Raw genomic sequence first — 24513 nt, forward strand, 5'->3', positions numbered from 1 at the left:
CCTGGACGTCGCCACACGGCCCGTATAAAGCACTTCGGCTCCATCGTCTCCTCACACTGGAGGCAGCCATTTTATAGGCCGATCCATTATTCATGTTCAAGTCGTCTTACAATCCCTACTAGAGTGTGGAGTACAAAATACGGTGCTTCAGATGTGGACTACAAATACGTCTCCTTATATTAGGATCCGGAGGGCCAAATAGGAAACGATTGCCTAAAATGGATGATTATGTGGCAAATACCTTCACAAATTCGTCAGAGAAAGCTAAAATTTACCTCAGATTTCTGTGACAGAAATACTGGTGTTTTAAGGTTGATGTTGTGTAAAGGGTTATTGGATTTAGATTACACTACAGATCTTTATTTAAAAAAACAAAAACAAACCTATAAATCTGCCCCCGTTCATTCCAATGAGAGGCTGTCACAGATTTTTTTGTTTTTTCCATGGGATATTGATGTGTGCTGCAATCTGCATTCCATACAAACTCCGATATTCTGAGGTGGATCGTTTCTACTGTAGCTTGTCTTGCGAACGTAACGTCACAGATCTCCCCGTTTCCACGCGGCTTTATCGGACATTTCCACGTCCATATTATTTCACAACTAGGTATGTTAGTTTTTAAGGATTCTGAGACAACCCACTTTGTGGCAGTAACCTCTACAGATCACATTGTCACCCATCTTTCCAAGAATCTAAAGCGCCTGAGAAGAACCTCGTAGAATGCGTTTTAAGACTTCAGGAGGCAGAAACCACAGAAAATGTGGTAAACAACATTCTTAAGATAACACTTCATAGAGGTAAGCCCAGTTTCCCCGCAGCCATAGGTAAGACGAAAACCATTATCCTGTCACTCTTGACCAGTTTCAAACCGGAATGGACACCAGTAGAGGACATAGCACATTGGTGCTTTTTCAGCCAAGGATGTGGCACCACAAACTGGCTAAAACAGGACGACGTACCGTTTTAAAAATCGGTGGCCAGGGAATGAGTTTATTCGAAGAAGGAACATATATACATGGGACACGCATGGTAACTTCTCTCCAGCTGGCTCTATAGAAGGAACAATTGGCAAAAGTGGCCATAGTCCGGAGGTTGACCCAAAAACTGGAACTTATTTGCAAACTTCCTATTATTTCAGTTCTGGGGGCATAAAATGCGTTCATATTTCAAATTCAGAGGTTGGTACACATTCACCGGATACCCCGGAACACATAGGCATATGTAGTAATGGAAATCCTAAGGGCAAAAACATTTTTTAAGGAATTCTCCACCAAAATCTATTTTAAAAAAAATATATAACAAATTATGAGAGAAACATGTAGTTTAAATCTCCCTGCTCTCGATTTTACCTCAGCATATCGATAGCTGGAGTATCTTTAAGCCAAGATAGAATGGTTGAGGCATACAAGTTGAGGCAAAACTACAACTCCCAGCATACCTCATCTCCAGCCAAGAGTTGTAGATTTGCATCAACTGTTTGGTCCTAAATTGAAAGCCACGAAAATGGCCACAGAGACCAGTTATGACACAATCTCCCTGGTGGTTACAAAATGGCTGCCACGATGTTCATTCTCCGGGAGGTAGAGAATGTATGAAACAACTCATGGCTATTCATTGTTTCTCCTTTGGATTTTTGAGGTCATGTTTGGGACGCGGAAACATAACTTCAAGTGGGTCCCAGAGGAACTCGAACAATCCAAGATTCACAGATATCGCTATTTGAGAACAAATTGGCCATGTCGGGATTCGGGAGTGGAAAAAGGGGAGGCACGGATTTAACTCTTACAACAATCGAATCATATTGGAAGGAACCGACTCTGAGAAGAACTTACAAATATGCAAAACCTTAGGCCAGTAAGGCAATAGGTACCCTATACCGATCAAATCTTTAGCTAGTAGGTGGTGGAGCAATGGTTACAGTCCAATACTAAAAATATGTTAGTGGGGGGTTAAAACATATAAAGGACGGCACTATAATGGGGCCTAATCCGATATCACTACCTGCAGCTATAAAAGGTCTGTACTTTACTCGTATATATCTAGAAGTTTCTCACTTGCTCTGATGGATGTTCACTCCCTGGTAGTTTGTACCCATCTTTCCACACTGGGAAGACAAGGCAACGTGATATGTTCAAGAATGGATTAACGTGAGAAAAATGCCATCGAGATGCCCCATGGCCCCGGGAATAACCTTCCCAGAGATGTAACAGCATCATGGAGCCTGTGAACACAGAGAGCAGAAGACTGAATTCCCACGATCCAGCATTACATAGCTGCTGTTATCAGGAAAACGGGGCCGAGTCAGACCACAGCTACTCTCCCCCAATCCTAAAAAGGAAGAAGACGGCCAGGCCTTCTCAAATCTTGTTTACCTACCGAAATGAGATGGTGAATGCCAGCCTCACACACTTGCCCCGCTCGTGATGCCGCTTGCTACACCTGTTCCTCATATGCCTCCCTTCTTACTAACGTGTCGCGGTGACGTCAAGAAGTCAAATTCTGTCACAAAAACAACGACATTTGCCACAAAATTGCAGTAAACAGTTTTCCTGATGCATGTATTGCATATATCTGGAAAAACTACCAGCATCTACATCATACGTGGGTCCATCCACGTAATTGAGACCACCACAGTGTCCTTTATGACTTTAAGAGGGTCTTATCCACATGAGGGTACCCACTACAGTTTCAGCTGAAAGTCTGCCATTAATAACAATAAAATAGGGCATGATGCCATCTTTTCTCCAAGTGGAAGTACATTCAGCCATCTTTTGAAGTCCCTTAGATGTGTATGGAGTGCTGGTTGAGCTTGAGGCCCAGTGGCCCATTCATAAGGAGCACTCTGGGGACTTGTGGGTCATTATCATCAAGGTCCCCAGACCCCAAAAGGTCTTCACTGTCCCATATCACAAAGTGGCTAAAACATGCCATAAACCTTTAGCAAACCACATCCAAAATTTTCCAAAACCACACATAAGCCATCATGAACAATCTCCTCATCAATTTTAACAAAAAGTCAACCCATTTTTTTACCACACAAAATTTTTTTACCTCATGATATATGTGCATGGGCAGCATGCGCAAACATTATGTAGGATTTCTTGTGGAATTTTTAACTGCGTTTCCGTAAGGAAATCATTATATTTATGCTTTTTTTACTATAAGATATATGCACCGTGCTGTATAAAACCTTCCATAGATGTAAAGCTAGTGACTGTCAGCCCACGCCACACAGACTGGTGTGCAGAAAAACCACAACACACAGACCTGTGAGAAAACCAACATCCGCTTGTCCTCCCCCACGCTAAAATCTTCTCGATCTCTCATATGTCACTCATTTACTGTACCCAAATATACCTCCAACGTAGGGGACCTGTCGCAATTTGACTTGCACATACTGTAGCACTTAAATATCTATGGGTTTTGGAGGGAAAATAAGCTGCCACTCTGCCATTGGTACCCATGTGATCCTATGAACACAGTAGATTTTTTAGGGTGTTATTTTTAACTGTTGGACCTTTTTTTTTTTTTTTTTTTAGGATGGTTGTGTTAAACGTGTATCAAAGTCACTTTTATAGTCATGTGACTTTGGTTAGAGGGGGTGTACAAATTATTTGTACACACACAGCAAGCAATACATTACCGCTGGTTGGCAGATTACGATTTGTTACGATTTGATCTATCCCGACAAGTGGCAGAAAACAGCCAAGGGGTGAAAATTCTAAGCACGGTGGCTGAGTGGTTAGCATTACAGCCTTGCAGCGGTCAACATCTGCAAAGAGTTTGTATGTTCCCTCCGGTGTTTGTGTGTGTTTCCTCCGGTTTCCTCCCACACTCCAAAACATACTAGTAGGTTGATAAGATTGTGAGCCCATTGCGGATAGGGACCGATCTGTGTGCGCTATATAAAGGAATTATTTATTTTAAAAAAATGTAGTACTTAAGTACCTGGGGATTAAAAAAAATGTTAAAACTTTAGATAAAGGTAAAGAAAAAATTTGGGGTGTTGAAAAATAAATACAGCGATCCAAACCCATTCTATAATACTAAAGGGGGGCCCTGTGCTAGATTGCATGAATTAGTGAGAGGAAGGCATCCCCACCATATTAAGGCATCAGAGTATTAAATGTATATATGTGGGACAAGTATTTGTCAGCTTCGAGGTGTAAATATTACTATGGGGCACTGTGGGACATAGCCGTCATCAAGAAGACATTGTATTGACTGTGATGTTCTTAGGGACGCAGTGTGGAGATGTGCTCCAAAGGTCGAAGTCACTGTAAAATCTGCAGTGATAAGTCATGGAAGGGAGAAGTCATTACCTGATGGAGAAAGATTGTCACTTGTGACAAGTCTTTAGGAAGAAGACCAGGAAGGACAAGGCCAGCACAGAGGGAGAAGGACACAGTTACAAACTAATTTGAGCAGTAAGTAATGTCTGTATCTGCCCCATGGCAGCCCTAGTGTCAAATACATTTATTGTTGTCATATTTACGTATGGTTATTCACTGCTGATAGAGATTTATATGTGCAGGATATATTTATTTGTATGAGGTATGTGTTTGGTATAATCGTTGATCGTATGCATTTATGTTTTGGCTACATTCATTGTAAGTATATATTGTAGTATATTCTTTTCAGGTATATATTTATACTTATGTACATTACTTATGTTAGAAGTACATATTCTTGAAGTGCGCTATATTTACTGCCAGTAGTGATCCCATAGCAGTTGGACTATCTCTTTCTTATAATTCTTAATTGGGAGAGAGTACCGTTTTTCTCCACTAGTCAGGATAGTAGCACAGGGTTCTCAGATACTCACCATTTCCCACTCCTCTGAAACAGCAGAAGTCTTCAAGAAGAGGGGGCACAAGGGATTCTACACAGAGGGGGCCATTACATGTGAAGGAGCTAGAGAAACCTTTTTGTGACCGGGCCTACTGGCTACTGTGGGGGGGCGCCGGGCCTACTGGCTACTGTGGGGGGGCGCCGGGCCTACTGGCTACTGTGGGGGGGCGCCGGGCCTACTGGCTACTGTGGGGGGGCGCCGGGCCAATTGGCTACTGTGGGGGCACCGACTGGCATGCAGGTGTCTCTGGTTATTTAACAATATGTTCAGCTTTGTGGTTGCCCTATAGTGGCTTATTGTAATGGTTATGCTGTATATAAGTGCCCAATTTACAGCTCGAGTAGATAAATTTAGGCCTAATTCACACAAACATGAGAGGGGCACAAGCGCGCAGGCATAAATACATCCCCCTTAGGCGGCAATAGGCACACCAAGCAATATGGTGCCGCACACTTGTGTCACCGTACCGCTCCATACACGGAGATATACACGTCCTATCTTTCCACGGCCATGCATCTCTATGGAGAGGGGAGAGGTCACCCCTACTCCTGTCCAGTGCACCAGACCTATGTATACATTTTTCTGAATTTGCCTGATACAGTAATAAAACAACATGGCTGATGGGGCACCAGCGAAAGTGAGTTTGACACCCCTATCCTATGGAGCCTCTATGAAGCTCTGGATCTCTGCAAGTCGTCAGATGGAACATGTCCCATGAATTTCTCCTCACAGATCCTGTACATTTCCCATACACGACGCCCATTTAGGTTATATAACAATATGGCATATTTTATTAAGGATTGAAAACACGTCTGACGAGAAACCTCAAGTTTAATAACAGCCTGGAAGGAAGGTTTCACTTCATTGCAACATCGCAGATAGTGAAAGAACTTCATCTATACAACACTAACACCTTCAATAAGATCCCAAAATGAGGCAAGTCTGCCTCATACCTCGGTGAGACTACTCGTGATGAAATGAAATAAGGCTAAAGATAACCCAAAATAATACAAAATATAAAAGATGGTTGGGAAACCCAAAAAAATTTAAAAAAAACTCATGATGCTAATATTAGAACATGTTCCTACAAAGGGGAGTAGCTTGGACACCTGATAGTTGCAAGTGATACTATTGCCCCTTTAAGTCATCGAAGAAAGTAAAGCTACACCCCCCCCAACACACAGGTGCCTTCTCAGTAGATGGAGCCGTCATATCCGAGCCCAGATAATGATCCTATTCTGTGTAAGTGCTAAAGAACAAACATGTTTTGTTGCTGAGAAGGCGGCGGAGGGAGTGCGAGAGGCATACGTGTGACAGGAAAACAGATGTCTCTCCCTATACACTGCTCCGCTTGTTAAACACCCCAACCTAGCCAGATGAGGCACTGCAGCTGCTGGGAGGACTGCAAGTCGCATCGTGGAGCTCCGACGCAGCTGCCAGTCACTTGTCAACTGTCAGATCATTAAAAAAAAAAAAAAAACGGTCTTCTAAACCCTATTGGTCAATGAAAACCTCATGTGACTAAAAAAGGTGGACCTTTGACAATCAAGATTCTTCTCAAAAAAACCACTTACTCATTTAGATGCACCTAACGAAAGCGAGGGCCATCTCCGTCTCTCGAGTCCAGATTTCCTTTATCCAGTAGCTGGACTTGAAAATTATACAAGTGGCCAAACTACAACCAAAACACAAAGTGCCAACACGGCAATTTAAGAAGTTGATTACCGTTTCCTGCTTTGCCACAGCTTTTAACCGTATCGGTGACCTCAGGCCAACGACACGGTTGAAAGAAGCTGAAATTCAGATTATTATGGTAGTTTTCTTTCAGGGCGTTAACAGAAAAATTGCTAGGGCCCGAAGCAGGAGCTCCAATGACAACCCGAACCTGTCCACACCTGCAGTCTTGGACATTTTGCTTCAAAATATCACCCAGTGTGGCAAATCTTGTGCTGTCCAAGACTTTAAGAGTAGGCTTTGAGTCCTGTCTCGCAAACGTTATGTTTGGGTGCCCACAGAGTAGGCTCCAAGTGCCACCTCTGGCATCCATGCCATAGCTTTACCACCACCGCCCTACAATGGACCTGTTGGACGTGTCTTCTTTTCAGGCCTATATGACATATAAAGCATCTAAGAGCGTTCTGTGGGGTTCAAGAGATTTGTCCTATCTTCTGGGACTTGAGAATAAACATACCAGCCCAACAGTAAAATAATTGCCAGGAGGGGCGCCCATCAGTGGCTTAAATCCACCAAGATCTAATGTCCATGGTAACTTGGGCTTCAACAAAGTTGACCTTGGATGTGTCCAAGAGTTGAAACTCGAGGAGGCCATCTTATTAACAAACCTTTCGCAGGATGGCGTGATTTCCAGAGCACCAAGCCCTATAAAGGTGTCATGACTTCTTTTCCTAAAAGGGTCATGGTCAGTGAATGTCTGTGAAGCTTCAAAGAATAACAAAAAAAAACTAGAACCGCCCAAGGGGGACATTGACAGTCACAGTGGTGTTTACTGTCACAAAGGGGAAGAAAATGCTTTGTCAGACCGTGAAGTAACGCAACTGGTTTGGCGAGGACGAGCCCCTGGTAATTATGCTGAAAACTTGCAACAGCTGCAGCGCTTTGTGTTTTTCACCTTCCATTTCAGGGTGGCTCCGAGGTACCAAGGGGTTAACCCTTCCAATGCCGACACAGCGCGACTAAAAGTCTTGGGACACAAACACACGCCCTCTGACAATCATTAAACAGGTTAATGACTGTGTAGATTGCAGGTTGAGCGGCTCTTGGGAGGAGGTTAGGCCCGGAGAGCTAAGCTCTATTATCCAAGAACATATGTATATATGTGACCCATTAAATCAGGCCTTAAAATGATATAAAACCCCAAAATAATAATAAGTTAGCGAGAGCATTTACAGCTACCTAATGCCCTTGGCGAAGGGTCTATAAGGGGATTATAAACAGTTATCAAGTCTATCCTCTCAGCCTTTACATGTTTATGGCATGAAAGCAGGTAAAATGTGCCCACCTCATACTCGTTAACCTAATAAACCGCACAGTGCTAGGTATAGACCCTAAAGAGTGTAACCAAACCTTTGTGTTTGTAGTAAGTAGCAGAGGATTGTGAAAAGTTACCTTTTAATTAAGGTTTGTAGCTCCTCAAGCGCTCTGGGTGGGTCTTTTAACCTGAAGAGCTTTCGGCTCTGATACAGCTCCTGCTTAATGCAGAGGGGGGGGGGGAGCAGAAAGCTCTTCAGGCTGAAAGACCCACCCACAGCCCTGGTCACGGTGCAGAGCTGGATTAGAACTAAAATTTTTTCACAGTACACGCAGTCCCCGGGTTAAGTACAAGATACGTTCTGAATTTGTATGCAAGTCGGAACTGTATATTTTATAATTGTAACCCCAGCCAGAATTCTTTTGGTGTGACAATTGGATTTTAAAAATGTTGGGTTTTTATAAGAACCAGGATTATCAATAAAGCTTCAGACACTTTGATCACTGTGATAGCTGTTTATTGTAGCCTAAGGCTAAATTACCAATTACTAGGGGTCAGTTTGTAACTAGGGGTCATCAAGTCAGGTGTTCTTAAGTAGGGGACCGCCTGTATTCTCCTATAGCGAACAAGTGTATTTATATTTTGCAAACGCAATGGCAAATTTGTCTATGGTCAGTGTAATAACCGCCAGTGATGGTCACCCAGCATCTTCGACAGCAAGAAAATATTTTTTTTAAAAAACTAACATTTTCAATGGATTATTTATTGACTTGTAATATTAATAATAGCCACTGGTTCAAAAGTGAAAGTATCCTAAAAAAAAAAAAAAAAAATTCAGGTGCAGTTAGAGCCAGAGAGACTCGTAAAATTAGAAGTCAATAAAGATTATCCTGTCGTCTGTGTCTGCTGGAGATTTTTATTGCACTGGATAGAGACTTTACAGAAGCGCAAAAGCCTCATAAAACACTCGCTAATAACATTCATGTCAATCCACTAGAAGTCATCAATACCTGCAGAAGATTCATTATGGATTTTTTTTTTTTTTGTGAAAGGTCAGAAGAGAAAGAGAAGTAGAGAAATGCCGGATACAGATCTCCTTGAGATTTCAGCACTTAAGATCGGGCGCGGAGGCATTTAACTGACCGTCGCTGGCAGACGAGAGACATTATGCTACTGCTATTAAAGATCCAAAGCTCTTCTGCTCTGATTGAATTATTGAAAAGCGTAGAATTATTTATAAAGAACATATGAGCGGCGTGTACATGTCCCAGAGATTGGAGGGTGCGATGGTGGAAGAAGAAAGGGTCAGAGGGCTCTTCATGTAGCAACATCATAGGGGTTGAAAGAGTCTACTGAAGCTCAAAGTTTGTAGACCACAACACTCTTTGTAGGCCACAATGCTCTTCATGTAGCCACATCACCAGGGTTGAAAGATTGTAATGGAGCTCAAAAGTTTGTAGGCAACAACTTGTGTTGACCAGAGCCGAGCCAAAGTCTACATACCACCAAAGTCACATGTACTGTAACCAAAATGTAGCAACATCACAAGGGTCGAAAGATTCTACTGAAGCTCAAAGTTTGTAGACCACAACACTCTTTGTAGGTCACAATGCTCTTCGTAGGCCACAATGCTTTTCGTAGGCCACAATGCTCTTCGTGTAGCGGCATCACCAAGATTGAAAGATTCTAATGGAGCTCGAAGTTTGTAGGCAACAACTTGTGTTCACAAGAGCCGAACCAAAGTCTACATACCACCAAAGTCACATGTACTGTAACCAAAAAGAGCATGGACTATAGACCACTCTAGATCTTCCAACAATTACTAAAACACCGGAATCTACTCCACTGAAAAATATATTTGGGCAAACTTTGCGTAGATGAAAGGACAGTACGACCAAACATACCTCATTTTCAGTAGTGGATTATAATATTGGCAGTTTGGGCAATAGTCTGGAGCCCAAGTCTTCTAGGGGGCCCATGGCCTCCCAAACCACCCACCAAATTTTATACTCAGAAAGACCTACACCCATGAAATCCTTGTATATCTGTTCCTGCTCTCAATACAAATGGAGGTCTGAAGGTCCTCCAAATGACCTGAAACGGCAGGTTGAAAGCATCCTCCATTCCCAAAGAAGCTTGATTCTAGTACCGCAAGTAGGAAATGAATCGGGAAATGTAGGGGCTATAATATTCGTACAGCCCTGGGCAATCTTAATTCTGTCTTGCACACATTTCATATGAAACAACAGAACTGGCCTAAAAAAAATAACAGGAAATATTCTAACCAAACCTTGGTCATTGGGCAAGGTCTGACTATCAACATCAACAAATATCAAAAGTTAAGGGTGCACTGATGTTCCAACGATGACTGGAGCAGTTGGACTTTAAGGTCTAAAGAGGCCAAAATCATAGTCGTAACCAAATCAAAACTCATCTTACGAGATATATGGCTAGACAAGAATCCCACTGGTGGAAGGCAAGAGCTTGGAGAAGAAGTTTATGCCGACTTCATAACCCCCTGGACTCATAGATTTGGAAAATTTGGAAAACTAGAGCCCTTCACCGATGCGGTCTATAGACACAAGTTTTTTGCACATAATAAGTTTGAGTGGTTATTACCTCTACGTCAGGTGACTTCTGCTCAGTTTTTCCATGTGGTGGAAGGTAAGTAACAAGACCGATGATGTCAGCACTTCGGCCTACAATGAAGATGGAGATAGACCTATTACGTTTGCTCCATGAATATCCGGCTGAAAGCCATCAATCTAATTACCATCTCTCCCCATGGATTGAATAAGGTGTAGAGACAGAACTAGATTTAGTTACTGGGGCGGCTGAATCATCACCTCCTCCTGGCAAGCAAACAGTACCGACTGGTAGTATTGGGCACTGGCTGCAGACAAACATTGTAGACCTTTCATTTCCACTAATATTTTGATGTTGAGCAGCAATTCTGAGCAATAAATGAATCACGACTGGTAGAAAAATAAACGCAAGACGTACATCGCTGGCTTTTATCACTCGTATATCTCATGCAAAGCCGCCAACTTGTTTTGATAGAATGACATCACCGAGCTTTCAGGAACCACCACAATATACCAGCGTGGTCAATTAGAGGCCGGCTACCCAGCAAGGAGGACGCATAGTATATAGCATAACCCTGCTGATATAGAAGAACTGAAAAGACAAATGCTCAAAATATAAAAACAACTGCTGTAATAGTCCAGAGAAACCAAACATAAAAAATATGCTACCTGTTCAGTTCTATATGCATATCTGTAATTGTCATACATAGAATCCTGCCCCTATATTTAAATATAATTACTATAATACTGCCCCCTATGTACAAGAATATAACTACTATAATACTGCCCCCTATGTACAAGAATATAACTACTATAATACTGCCCCTATGTACAAGAATATAACTCCTATAATACTGCCCCTATGTACAAGAATATAACTACTATAATACTGGTCCCTATGTACAAGAATATAACTACTATAATACTGCCCCCTATGTACAAGAATATAACTCCTATAATACTGCCCCCTATGTACAAGAATATAACTCCTATAATACTGCCCCCTATGTACAAGAATATAACTCCTATAATACTGCCCCTATGTACAAGAATATAACTCCTATAATACTGCCCCTATGTACAAGAATATAACTACTATAATACTGGTCCCTATGTACAAGAATATAACTACTATAATACTGCCCCCTATGTACAAGAATATAACTCCTATAATACTGCCCCCTATGTACAAGAATATAACTCCTATAATACTGCCCCCTATGTACAAGAATATAACTACTATAATACTGCCCCTATGTACAAGAATATAACTACTATAATACTGCCCCCCTATGTACAAGAATATAACTACTATAATACTGCCCCCTATGTACAAGAATATAACTACTATAATACTGCCCCCTATGTACAAGAATATAACTACTATAATACTGCCCCCTATGTACAAGAATATAACTACTATAATACTGCCCCCTATGTACAAGAATATAACTACTATAATACTGCCCCTATGTACAAGAATATAACTACTATAATACTGCCTCCTATGTACAGGAATATAACTACTATAATACTGCCCCCTATGTACAAGACTATAACTACTATAATACTGCCCCTATGTACAAGAATATAACTACTATAATACTGCCCCTATGTACAGGAATATAACTACTATAATACTGCCCCTATGTACAGGAATATAACTACTATAATACTGCCCCTATGTACAGGAATATAACTACTATAATACTGCCCCCTATGTACAGGAATATAACTACTATAATGCTGCCCCTATGTACAGGAATATAACTACTATAATACTGCCACCTATGTACAAGAATATAACTACTATAATACTGCCCCTATGTACAAGAATATAACTACTATAATACTGCCCCCTATGTACAGGAATATAACTCCTATAATACTGCCCCCTATGTACAAGAATATAACTACTATAATACTGCCCCCTATGTACAGGAATATAACTCCTATAATACTGCCCCCTATGTACAAGAATATAACTACTATAATACTGCCCCCTATGTACAGGAATATAACTAGTACAATACTGCTCCCTATATAAAAGAACATAACTACTATAATACTGCCCCCTATGGATGAGTAGCTGCTACACTATTGTCTGTGGTGGTAATATACTATAACAATACACTAGTGGTAGCAGCTGCAGACCCCCATCAGAATGACGCTACCAGATGAGGTGTGTTAAGTCCGGATCTGTCATCAAGTCTCAGGACAAACAATAGCCATTTGGTGTCGGCAGTGATGTGGGCTGGTGGTCCGGCACCTGTTCTGTGTAGACAGGTGCTCTGCAGCGGCAGGAAGTGCAATCATGTGTCAGCTCCAGGAGGGGAGTGGAGCAGGGTGCACCCTAACTTCCACTACACCCCATGATCAGGGTGGATACTCCAGCAGGATGAGGCAGCATCGCCCTGTCATTACACAGAACACAAACTGCTGCGCCGCCTCTCATTAGCCTTTATCCGAGAGATTCTACATATTCATAGGAAACCATTACACATAAACAAGGAGGCAACCAATATGGCGGCTAGTACTTACCTTCCAGCTTTCCTACTAACCTAAAAAGTGCATGAATGCATGTAGAAGAAACAGGAGATCCAAGACAAACCTAACTAGACAGATATAACATTTAGGGGTCGATGACAATTTGATTTATTGTTGAGCATGCAGCTTTTCCAAAAATAACTCAAAAAATCATTCCGGGTCTAGGAAAGCTGGGTTAAAAGCACACACACAGCCAGATTAAAAGTGTTGTCCAATCACAAGTTATCCTCTTTCCTTTGATTGGTTGCCGATCTGTTCGGATCCCAGTGGTGCGACCCCCCCCCCTCCTTCACGACCCTGTGTCTACGCAACCCCTGGGATTGGGTTGGATCATAATTATGAGGGGGGTCTCCCTTATACTAGTATACAATCCCCATTACAATAAGGATTGGGGGAAAGGATCCTAAGGGGTTAAACTAAAAATATCTAAAAATTACCGTATCCCCGTACGCCAACTGTTCTCTGTCAGGAAAGCGAGAAAGAACGGTGACAGATCGTGTAGGTGGGACTCGGAGCTTCCTTCTTCTCGATACGTTCTTTGCCCCCTTAAACAGGGTGTGGACGCTGGTAATGAGCAGCTAGTTAACTCGTTATAAATGGGTCGCGTTGAAGGACCGCCACCATCTCCGCGGACTCGGAGCAGAGGCCTGAGCTTGTTAGCCAGATAATGATGAAACGCGTGGGGACAGGCAAGGTGAACGGTCGCCGAAACAATACGACCTGCCAGGAATGAATTCCTCTGCCCGTTACGGGGGACCTTCAATGTAATTTGTTTTCCGTGGAAGACAAAAGGAAGTTGTAGGCTGTAGCGCAGGACGACATGTCAGGTAATGAAATGTAGGGTCAATAGCGCCCTTCGAGGGATTCTGGTGAGGAAATTATTTGTTTTCTTCAAAGCTCTCGACAGGATGACCTAGTCTTGGGGATGTAACGGGTATCAAAGCATGGACCAATAGGTGACCAGAGTCAGAACATGTTGTCTCTAAAATATTTCCCCCCCCCCGTATGCTATATGTGCGTTACACCTTTGGCCATGCCCGTAGCTCCATAGTCAGTCATTGCATGCAGTCAACTTGAGGGAGACAACCGTTGAATAAAACGGGTCACGATTTTGCTCGACTGTACTTTCTTTTGTACCCGAAAAATACGGATTTGAGCCCACTAACTACTGGTTGGGTTGGGACTCCGTGATAGTCCACGTACACAAATTACATGGAGACCATATGAAAGGAAATATCCATGTTGGAAAAATTCACTTTGCGATGCCACGGACTGAACCTCAGATGTTTCATAAAGACTAAGGAGCCATACAACGTCCTGAGGTCACCATGTCAAGCGTCGGCTGTAGCGGTGTAAATATAGAAAGTGGTAACGCGTTTTGGAGCCAATAACTACATTTTTATGTGTAAAAGAAAATTATCTGTACTCAAACAGTAAAAAAAACATGCAAATATTTGAGAAGAACCCAAAACGTTCCTTCAAATATGTGTCTCGGAGGCTACAAGGCATCAATCGTATTGATCACATGAAAGTCTCATTCTTCAGACAGAAATGGAAATGTTGTAATGTTTGTCTGAAGGGGAAAACGTTCTCCAGGACACCCCACCCCCAATTTACCCCAGAACTGCGGTGTAATAAGTAATATTTTAGAGCTTTAGAGTCTTCTTGGCATAGGAACCATAAAGGATTTCCAGCCCCAAAATCACTAACCCCCTCCAAATGGGACACCTCCTAGTAGACATCATAACCACCTCACAGCTTTTCGACACCACTACTGAACAACTGCTTACCATTGGAGGCAGACAATTACTCAGTTGTCAAGCAACCACCACCACAGGGGGGCCACCACTGAATGGACATGCTACTACTGACTACATTATACATTTAAGTGCATTTAGAGGGCGAGGTGAGAAATTACCAGAAAAAAAAAAATTCCACGGTTAGTAAGGCCAAGTATGAGCCGGCAACCCAATCCAGAAGACCATCAAAGACGGCCATATTTACTCGCGTGTGGGGGAAGGAATACGGCGGTGTGAAATGAAGATCATCTACGACACATTTATATCTAGTGGCGTCTTCCCAGAAAACTTTGCCTTCTCATCGCGTCAAGAACACATGCAGATTCCCACCCAACCACTGAATTAATTTGACGCCCCCATGCTGATGAATCACTATCCTGCTCAAAATAACAGAAAAAAAAAAAAACGTATTTATAGATAAAGAGCTCCTTGACATAACTGATGGCCATTTTTGGGTGCGCTCAACTCACAGGAGACCACAATGGGATCACCTAGCCGTACAACGACACATCTGCACAACAAAACCCGATTTCGTACTGGGAAAGCTGGGTAACAATCAAAATGGCCGTCATTGTAGCTCTCATGGAAATGGGTACTCAACTTACCGAGACAAAAGAAGTTCCAGAGAACTCCAGAGAAAAGCTGGGTGACTAACACCCACAAAGGAAGAGAAAGGAGTCACGGGAAGAGGCGTTGCCCTTTGCCAATTTGTGCTTATTTTTCGTGAAAAACATAACATTAAAGCAGGTTTCATATCTATCGCTAATGTACTGCCTCAGCTGCTGCAGAACTGCCTGCCCAACCTCCGAGAATCACACCATTCCTGTCCTCAGAGCTCGTCTCTAAATTCCAGACGTTTTCTGCCGTCACAAAATCCTTAAGGTCAAAGAAGACGAACGTCTCCCATGAATAATTTAGGTACGATCTTGGTGGGTGGGGGGGGCTTGCAGACTCAGACTCTCTATACAGATGTTCATTACCAAAAATGAGAAATTAGCGGCAGCGGCCCCTGTGTTGTAATAAGGTTAGTGCGCCAGCTCCTGCCAGGTAGACAGACTTGGCACCCAGCGGGATGACGCCCGCTGATGTCACGTAATGGAGGGGACAAGATGTTACCGGGCGGCTGATGGAATCTTGTCAGCAGCTGCTCTCGACACAGGGAGCTGGCAGGTAAGGACGCCAAAAATCATCACGCCGAGGGCACCGAGCCTGTTAACACTTACAGAGCAATACCCACCCCAGAGCTAAATGTGTACGGTGGGATCAGTGGCGCCGACATTGGAACTATTCTACAACACCTACACGAGGAGAACGCCGAAACCCAAAAATTTGACAACCCCCTTGAACACCATAAGGAATTTCAAAAAGTTTTCTCAGTCCCCTTATTCTATATCGCCCTGTCCCTCTGTTTTCCGGCAAAGCTGGATGAGACTATAGTAAACAGAAGACATCTGAGGTGATTTTTCGCGATTTTGCGGGGTCTGATGAGGTTGGTGACTCAGTCCAGGAATATGTTCAGACAAAATCTCAGCTCGGGCAGCCATAAGTAAAGAGCGGTGGATAATCTGCTCACTGTTAGCTGATAGCTGCCAGGCCGTGTCATGGAAATATGCGATGGGGCCAGACTGGCGTCACATGAAGGCCATTGCAAGAGCACTCCAAGTAGCAAACCTCCGCTGAGGGATTCGTGTCATTTTGTGCCCATGGCAACCATTCAAGCCGTTTGCTCCGAGGGCAATCTCCCCCACTTCAGACGAGTATCCATTTCCAGGAAAGTTGGGTGACAACTAAAGAGGCCCCTGTTGCATTGCTGACGAAAGATGTCACGCAGCTTTCCACAGACTAATGAAGTCGTACGTGGATCTTACCTTCTAGGGTTGAAACACTTATGGTAGGCTCTAATGATGTTTATAGGCCAAAAATTTAAATAACTGCTGCAAATTTGCCAGTGAAAAATGACGTATATATCCAAAAACAGAGGGGGCGGACATTTTTTTGTGGCCTATTAAACAAGTGAGACCTTTGTTATCCTGGAGACATCTCTATTGGGCCAGACTCCAAAATGGCCACCTTCACCATCATGGGGACAGGAACGCAAGTGCCGGTAAGAGGCAAGGAGTACAGGTGTGGAGGCTGTGACAGCTACCACACACCTACTGTTGTATCTGGAGATTTCTGGATACTAACGCCGTATTACGACTTCAAGGATTAAAATAAGTCATCGTTACTCGTCTCCACCCAGTGTTTCCCAACCTCTCCGCGACCCGAGGGAAAATTTTCCTTAACATAGCCTTTCTTCAAGTTTTCTATTTCTGCACATAGCAAAATAAACTACCACACCAAGGACTGAATACTAGACAAAACTTTCGTTTTGGGATACGGAACATGATTGTATGACGCACAAAAATACCATTTTGTGACACAGAAACTGCTGAGTAATACAATTTATAGGACACCATACACAAAAGAGCAATAATTAATACTTTTGAAACCCAAAAACACCACTTTTGTGACATAGAACGCTACTTCTGCGACCCAGAATATAGGTTTTTGGGACACAGGATTCAACTTTAGAGACGTAGCTCACACCTGGGTAACTAAGCTACTTCTGTGACACACAACACTACTGTGACCCATGACACTGGTTTTGGGACACCCCATACAACTTTATCAGAAGTGTCTGAGGTAAAACTGGTCGAGTTGCCCATGGAAACCAATCAGAGCCCACTTTTCATTTTACCACAGCTGTTTATAAAATCAAAGCTGGGTTCTGATTGGTTTCCATGGACTACTGGAACAGATTTACCTCAGACACTTCTGATAAATCTCCCCCTATGTGTCAAAAGTTGTATGCGGTGTATATCTAAAATATAGTTTTGTGACACAAAATGGGATTGTGTGCTTGGAAAGTTCCCCAGAATCCTTTGCATCTTACTTCTCACATCCAGTGCCATGTTTTCAGTCAGTGAGTACAGCCTATGAATCACCAGAAACATGGCTGCCAGTGACTAAGACGTAGAAATAATTAATACAAAGTCATCTTACAAAAGAAGCAGGGTGTGTTTGAGAGTCTGCGGGGCTACACCCCGTGAGCTGCACGGTACACAAACAGATTACACCATGGGCCATGCGGATCATTTCACGCCTGAAATTTTTCCATGTACTTCGGAGAAAAATTAATCACACCAAAAAAAAAAAAAAAAGAAAATCACCTTTAAGTTAGAATCAGTCCGTCTGATAATCCAGAATATAGTTATTGGCTGATCACGCAAGCTTTACATCCCTTACTCAAGGCCTGGTTTACCTACTAGACGCAGACTGACCCTCATTTCTGAGGAGGTGGCGGCCATATTGTCTCCTTTGCTGACAAATATCGATTGCCCATCTCTTGTTAGGGGAATGTTAAAAGCCACCAGACTGTATCCCAGGTATTGACAGACCCTGACGACTAAAACATTCGTCCCATTAATTAAGACGCCAAGGTCAGAAGTTGCTCGTAACAGCCGCCCGTGCTGACTTGTTGACGTCAATAAAGAAAAAATGGCCGACGCTTGAAGACTAATTTCATAAACGCACGCCGGTCAATAACAGCCAATCAGATGGTCAATGTCTCCTCTAAGAGTACATACATGAGGTAAAATATTTTATCCTATCCCTAAATAGATGGGTAAATTACCCACAATGCCTCCTCATCTTTTGGTTTTTCCTATGTAGTTGACACGACAAACACACCGATAGTCATTTTGGTTGTCACTCAGCTTTCCCAAGCGCAGATATGACCAAGCTCGTCAAAAGAGCTCCTTCAGGATATTTTTACTTAGACTATAACATCCCACAGCGAGACACAATTAATTCTTATTAGTAGCGGGTGCCGTGACCCAGATAGAGGAGATCAGGGGTGGAAAGCGAGAAACTCGGAGGGAGGCGATTATTTCAGGGACAATTAATATAATGAAGCTTATGGTATTGTATGGTGCCCGCGCCCGCGCTCCTTTCCCCGCCGGATTAGCTATGCCTGTAGCTAGCCTGAAGGCCGGGGCTTAATAAAAAAGACTGCAGTCACTGCTTCCCTCAGTCGGACAAAGATTTCACATCCACCGTCCAAAAATAGATCTCTCTATTCTGCTGCTCATTTTTGGGAGGTGTGAAGTCAGAGCACGGCCCTCCTCACCTTCATTTTTTTGGATTACTTAGACAGTGAACAAGGTGAGGCCTGGCCTGAGAATCTATGGATGACCACATGGTAGGAGTATTATCCAACAGAGCTGCATTCACAAGTTTAAAGGCTCCAGAGCTAAAATCTCCCAGCATGCAACTGCTCGTTCAGTAGCTGTACAGGAAATCATCCTAGTAAGGCACCATGCAGCCAGCTGATGGAGGAGAAGAAAACTGACCTATTTTATTACAAGAGCTCCGCAAACATGCCCAAAATGTGTCTAAACTATAACTCCAATAACAAGCAATATATTATACTAGCAGCAGAATAGTGAGTGCAGCTCTGGAGTATGATACAGGACGTAACTCAGGATCAGTACAGGATAAGTAATGTCATGTATGTACACAGTGACTGCACCAGCAGCAGAATAGTGAGTGCAGCTCTGGAGTATAATACAGGATGTAACTCAGGATCAGTACAGGATAAGTAATGTCATGTATGTACACAGTGACTGCACCAGCAGCAGAATAGTGAGTGCAGCTCTGGGGTATAATACAGGATGTAACTCAGGATCAGTACAGGATAAGTAATGTCAGGTATGTACACAGTGACTGCACCAGCAGCAGAATAGTGAGTGCAGCTCTGGGGTATAATACAGGATGTAACTCAGGATCAGTACAGGATAAGTAATGTCATGTATGTACACAGTGACTGCACCAGCAGCAGAATAGTGAGTGCAGCTCTGGAGTATATACTTTTAGGTAAATGGAGGAGTATGGGTTAATGTCTGTGGGAATGTGATGTGGGTTATTTGTGAAATTAGGAAATTATTTGATTAAAAATAATTTTAAAAGAAATACTGTATGTAGAAGACTCCTACCATTAATTCCTTATCAAACCAATATCAATTCCAAATAATTTGGATTTTATGTATTTAATTCTCAATTATATGGACTCTCTTGAGCCAACAAAGAAATACTACAATAAATAAATGTAATATATTGTTAAAAGAAGATAAATGAAGTGCAATTAATGTTTTGTTCATCTTCAAGGACCCCTTCCCACAATATTTTCTTCTATTTTGACCTATTCTCTGACGTTCCTCTGACAGCAGCCATATACCATTGTAGTAAGTGCACTGGAGACATCGCCACCCATTAGATATATCTCTAAGCAACAATATCCAGAGAATACGACCTTCGGGAAAATGTATCTTGGTAACCAAGGAGGGGTCCCAGGAGACATATCCCCCCACCACCCCTGGTGTTTTGCAACCGTAGAAGAGAATACTATAGAGGAACTTATGTGATATGTTGTAGGGTCTCCAAACCTGCCTCCAGAACCTTCTAACATCAAATACTGAGGTAAATGTGAAGGTCAAGGTTCAAAATCAGCACCACCGATGGTTAAGAAGAGGTACAACAACAACAAAAAATTATGCAAATCTATCTATTGAGAGTGATCAAGCATAATTTTTGCCGTCATGGGGATAAAAGAAAGGTAGACTGATGAGGGAAGTAAGGGCCAAAAGTGCCATAAGCAGTAACCTGCCTTCAGCATCTTCCAATGGAGTCACCTACATTCTGAGGTAAAAGTAAAGGCCAAGATTAAATTGTTTTAAAAAAACAGAACCCCTGGGGTTCCTTAGAAACAAGACAACAAAAATTTATAAAAAAAAAAAAAAATTTCTCATAAGGAAGATCTGCCATAATTTTAGTTTTCATGAGGATAGAAAGGGAGACTGATAATAGAAGTAATGGGGCGATCGGCAGTATCCCCACCCTCTTAAAACTTCCAATGGAGTATCTTACTTGTCTATTCCTGAGGTAAATATTAAAGCCAATATTAGACTTTTATATCTTTCAAGGAACTGGACTGTCCAGAGAACACAAAAGTACCACACAGGGGAGGATATATGAGACCAATGTAGGCATAAGGGGGTTCTTCTTCTATGATGGTGAGCTCCTTTTGTCAAACCTCTGTAATTCTACATAAAAAAGTCAAGTGCTCGAGACATGGAGGACCACTGAGGATATAATGTAATGTACCTTTGGTTATCGGCAGTAACCCGTGTCCTGAACTTTCCAATTGAGTTGGCTACTGGTCTTAAAATCTGAGGTAAAAAGTAAAGGCAAAGTTTAGGCCAAATTCACACGACGTTGTGCCCGCCGTACTGTAGCTATGTATGGCACACGGCGCCGTAGTCTGTGGAAAGATAGGACATGTCCCATCTTTCTCCCGGCTACGGAACGGTACGGTGCCGCACCATACCGCTCCCGTATGGGAGAACCCCCAGTATAAACATGACAACAAAAACGTATGTAAAAATATCTTGCGAGGAGGATGAGAAATAAGGTCAAGAGAGTCCAACTGTCCATCACAAGGGTTGATTTGAGATGGGGTAAGTATGGGGGGGGGGAGGTTCTTCTACAATGAAGTTGAACTTTTTTAGTCATACTACTGCAAGTCTATCCATCAAAAGGTCTAGTGATGGAGATATGGATATTACAAAGGATCTAATGCTGTGGGGCAGTAACCTGCATCCAGAACCTTCCTATTTTTAAAACTTGACTTACACATTTACCTTATATTTTAGATGTTAAAAAAAAAAATAGTACCCTGTGGTTCAGAGGAAACAAGCCAAAAATGTATGTAACAATAGCCCTATAGGAGAATATGATATAATTTTAGTTGTAGAGAGATCACACATGACTCAAAACAGGGACAGATTCAAGATGGGGGGGATTGACGAGGAAACTAGTTTCAGTCAATACATTGCAAAAAATCCTTGATCGACCACTTTCCCTAAAATTATGATGGAAAGAATGCCGGATCAGGTATCAGGTTCTACCTAGATGATGTAGAAATATCAAATTGGGAAAAAAATTCCACCCAACGCACCCTATAGGTTATATGATGAGGTAAATCTAGGCGCAAGGAGGGAAAACGTCCAAAAACACCCCCCCCCCCCCCCCCATTATACTATGAAACTCCGCTGCACAGCCTTTCCCCATATCTCGAAATCTCAGGATATTACCCGTATAATTATCTCGCAATCGTGCCCAGGAATCCCCAACCTATAAGATATAATTATATGAGTCAACACATCATTTTTTTCTCTCTCTCCCAAGTCTTCGTCAACGTGTTCTGATTAGAAAATAAAATTAAACACCTAATTGCCACTCGGTTTCACCCACAGCAGTCACATTCACCATGTTAACAGTAATGACGGGGTATCGCAGACCTAATTGCAAATTTGTATTTTTTTATTTTTTTTGCTCTCTCTATTAATTATGTGCACAGCGAATCCCTTACATCAACAATGCCAGGTTGTGTGCTCCCGGGGGCCATCGCTCTGCACCCATGGGTGTTCTGCTCGACTGTGAGCTTTAGACTGGGAGTTTGGGAGCTGAATGTTAACCCTTGACGATGGCTGTAACAGTGGCATCGACCATTTGGTAGAATATTCATATTTAGTGGGTGGCTTTAGTAGTCAACTCAGGAGCCATATACTCTATGAGCCCCCAATAATACAAAATTTTGGTAAATTTTTGGTAATCCAGCATTACCCTAAACTACGAAAGGAACAGATTACTTATTTCTGAGAAAAGATTTAGCTTGCAGTGACAAATGTCACAGGTCATAAGTCAGAAGCTATGGGACCAGTTATCGTTTCTCGGGTAGGCCACAAAGATGGTGGCTAGACGACCGGCCCATGCCCAAACGATGGAGATAATGGAAGACTATGTCCAGTGTGGTGATGTCACCGAATATTACCTATTTGGTGCCATCACCACACTGGACATAATCTTCCATTATCTCCATCATTTGGGCATGGCCACCATCTTTGTGGCCTACCCGAGAAACGATTGGCCCATTGAGAAAAACTACCTCCCTGTTGCACTCATATCACAGACACAACCATAGGTTGTCATTGGTCTACCACCGACAATAATGATAAATAAGGTTTTTTGGTAAAACCACGAGGTCCCCGAGTTACGGCCAAGATACATTCAAAGTTAATTCGACTTGTAGTGACATCACATCTCATTGATGATGTCACATACCCAAGCTCAGAGGCCTTTGTTTACGGGATCATACAAAAACACAGGTCAGTCACCAATATGTAGATAGTTGGGGGTCCTTTGATGAGACCCCGAGGTTGATGGGATAACCACAGTCCTCCACAACTTGTCAAGAGACAAATGTTTGGCGAACCAACCTCTTCGCCCAAGTAGGGTATAAGGAACGAGAAGAACTTCATCCGTTGCCTGAGAGTTCATCAAGACGGATTGATAATTGGTGCAGCTATGGTAACAAAGCCATTGTAGAACGTTTATGAGAAGGGGGAATTAAATTGTAAGCCCCTGGGGGACAAGATCCACGTAAGTGAGTAACACAGAATATATTACATCCAAGTATAGAGCTGTGCCGTGATGCAATAAAGTCTAGTCGTGCAGGGGTTAAAGGGATTGACCAACAACCGAAACAGTCCATCAAACTAGTATTCCATGATATGTGTGTATATCGACCCGCAGAGGAGACTATTGACCCTTCTCTCGTTTCCCAAGGTCCTTTAATTTGGCGGAGGGAAAGGAAGGGGGGGGGGGTAGGGGGGGGGCGCGAATCCTTGTCAACAAGCCCTGTCCTTGGATGTTTACGACTCCTCTCCATTAGGATGAGAGATCCGCAAAGGATCCTGGGACATGATGGAGGAGGAATGCTGGGAACTGCAGAGAAGGAAGTTTCCCAGTGCTGACACTTGATTGATTTAAAGGCAATTTCTACATAAGAATTACAGAGAAAACCGAAAATCACTTAGCTGTAAATAAGTGCGAGCGGTGCCCGTGGCCGGAGAAGGCAGCACTTAGGAGATGAAACCATTACCGCACCGCCGGCTCCTCTACATGACGGACGTGATGAAGCGGAGCCACTGCCATTAAAGGGATAGGCAATATTTTTGTTTGGAGGCAGAAAGCGACTTAAAGGGATCCTCTGACCTTCACATTACATTAACAGGATCTGTCTATTCCGTTTAAAAGCATAAACTTATCCTCCGGGACAGTAGTTTGTTCACGTTAGGCTACATTCACACAGACGTAGGCCCCGCCGGCACACGTCAGCGCCGGGGAGAGGAGAAGGGGTTGAGCGCCGCTCACCCCTGCCCCTCTCCATAGAGAAACATGGGGCATGGCGCTGTATTCTGGCGAAAGATAGGACATGTCCTATCTTTCTCCCGTCTACGGAGCGGTACGGTGCGGCACCGAGCGCCCATTGCTGGCTATAGGGGACGTATATACCCCTTATATACTTTGGCCGTATATATATACGTCCCCCATACGTGTGTGAATGCAGCCTTATACTTAGGAAAATGTCAAACTAGTGGGTGCAACTGCTCCCTTCAAATGCCCCGCCCCTCTGGGTCCTCTCAGCCATTCAGCATAGCTAATTAAAAGTCACATGACACAATTTCCTGCATTAATGGCGACTTAGTGAGTAGACTTTCCTTGAGGGTACAATTCTTTGGTCTCCTATGACTCCCTGTAGATCCCATCTGCTCAGTAGGAGTTCCCCTTTAAGAGATC

At 42.9% G+C, this 24513-nt stretch overlaps 1 protein-coding gene across 6 annotated transcripts in view; it reads right to left on the reverse strand.

The window, feature by feature from the left end:
* MEF2D (myocyte enhancer factor 2D) overlaps window positions 1-24513 on the reverse strand; it is a 121636-nt gene that overhangs the window by 93571 nt on the left and 3552 nt on the right. The window contains exon 2 of one of the 6 annotated variants that reach the window (XM_072114915.1): window positions 10461-10540. The exons of the other annotated variants lie outside the window; for them this stretch is intronic. The gene's annotated coding sequence lies outside the window, so the exon portion shown is untranslated. The remainder of the gene's footprint in view (window positions 1-10460; window positions 10541-24513) is intronic. 6 annotated transcript variants of the gene reach the window in all.

This window comes from Engystomops pustulosus, chromosome 7, assembly GCF_040894005.1.
Source record: "Engystomops pustulosus chromosome 7, aEngPut4.maternal, whole genome shotgun sequence".
Lineage (NCBI taxonomy): Eukaryota > Metazoa > Chordata > Amphibia > Anura > Leptodactylidae > Engystomops > Engystomops pustulosus.